This window comes from Seriola lalandi, unplaced genomic scaffold (genome assembly GCF_002814215.2).
Source record: "Seriola lalandi dorsalis isolate HSWRI2012SDOR001 ecotype SW California unplaced genomic scaffold, Sedor1 jcf7180002054573, whole genome shotgun sequence".
Taxonomy (NCBI): domain Eukaryota; kingdom Metazoa; phylum Chordata; class Actinopteri; order Carangiformes; family Carangidae; genus Seriola; species Seriola lalandi.
Window position 1 is genome coordinate 450,860 of NW_019525126.1, and position 1,803 is coordinate 452,662.

The 1,803-nt window shown below is 40.3% G+C and overlaps 1 protein-coding gene across 8 annotated transcripts in view; it reads left to right on the forward strand.

Annotated features, from left to right (window-relative positions):
• Nucleotides 1-1,020, forward strand: part of ktn1 (kinectin 1) — an 18,980-nt gene extending 17,960 nt beyond the window's left edge. For all 8 annotated transcript variants that reach the window (XM_023417236.2, XM_023417241.2, XM_023417242.2 and 5 more), the window contains one exon: nt 13-1,020. The gene's annotated coding sequence lies outside the window, so the exon portion shown is untranslated. The remainder of the gene's footprint in view (nt 1-12) is intronic.
• Nucleotides 1,021-1,803: the final 783 nt, after the last annotated feature.

Consider the following 1,803-nt stretch of genomic DNA (forward strand, 5'->3'; position numbering starts at 1 on the left):
CCCCCCCCCCCTCCCCCCACATGCAGCCACTCTGACTGCACTATAGAGACCACCTTTGACCTTTGGTCTCATCACTACCACCATTACACCATACGGTCACACCCAACCACCTCCTCCCTCCCAACCTCTGTCACCTCACCTGTACTGTAGGCAGCCTCCAACTGACTCTGGCCAAGGCGCTGGCAAACAACTCCCAGACTCACTGTTGGCAACAAGGGAGAAGGCAGAGGTTACTGTTAATTCCAAACACTCCAGACAATGTACCAAAACACACACTACTCCACTCCCACCACATTCCTCTTCTTCAGCAACATCGCCGGTTAATTTTTATTCTAAACTTAAAGATGATATCCAGCATAATTTAAACTGCGTGGCAACCATTCCTGTTTAAAACACCTGTATTTTTCAATGAAATCCTTTTTGAATTCTGCAGTAGTTTTTGTTGTTATTTGTCTCGAGGGGGCAGTGATACAAATTTCCAACTTAACTAAACAAACTTTGGGTTTTCAGTCTTTTTTTTTTTTTTTCTTTTTTTTTTTCTTAACTTAAAGATATGTATTGTTTAAATGTACCAGTTAGGACCTGCTGAAATACACTATGTTGTTGATCTGTTTGCCTCATGATCAGAAAACTATCACAACCTGTGCATCATTGTGCATTCATGAATTCATAGCTCCATGTATAACTTGGCTCAGTATTGGGTGGGAGAAGGGAGATCAGTAGGGGTCTCAGCATATCAGATGGGTCACTGCGTGACTGTAACTATGGAGATGCATGGACAAATTATAGTCAAGTCTGTACTGCAGCTCCAGAGAGAAGGGAGTCTGTGACCCTGGCTGTGGGAGAAGTCCAGGTCAACAGTGTAGAGGTTTTTAAATCCTACTGCAACTACTCTAGGAATAAGCGTCCCATATCATCTGTAATCAACACTCGCTATATTATTGCTAAGTTCATTAACACTGAAGATTTTGTTCTTTTTGTAACAGGTGATGTTAATAAAAGGGATGCTTGATAAATCTGCCCAGGGTCCTGTGTTGATTCTTTTTCTTCCACTGCACATCTTTCTCCCTACCACTGTGGGGCAGCACAAAACCTTGGTTGAAATTTCAAATTGATTTAGCCTTGAACTACCTGAATGTGCACAGGGAGATTACAAAGCTTCTGCTCGTGTGGCTTTTGCTGGCAGGTATATTCTGCTCGGCAAAATATTCATCTGACTTACCTGTACACAATACACATGTTTGTCATGCAGTGGTGTTATTTTTTTAGTTGTAGTTGTATGTGTTTTGTATGACGGTAGAGAAGCTGACACTGTGCAGCCTCAATTATAGGACATTTGAGGTGTGATCAGTTTCCTGTCACGTTAACATGATGTATAATCCCTCAGAATAGACTCTTTTCTCACCTCCTGCATGAGATTTTACAAAACATTTTCCATCAGTAAGATGTGATGTGAAAGGAAGTGAAAATAAATGGTTGATGAAATGATCCAAAGGACAACTCCTGCCAACATTTGATCAATTGACACTGAGTTAAAGATTATGAAAATATATTGTGAGCCATTAAAGTACATTAGCACATGTATGGCAAATATGCATAGATGCTAAAGTGTGATTTTTTTTTTTTTTTCTTACTGTTTTAGATGTATCTTTACCACTACCAGCTTTCTATAATAATTAAAGGACAAATACAGGTTCTGTTTCACTCGACCTGACTTGATTTTGGGTATCTGGACAGAAACCTCTTGCTCTCATCTTTTGCATGTTAAAAGGCCTTTAAAACAACAGGGCTGTTGTGCTGGCC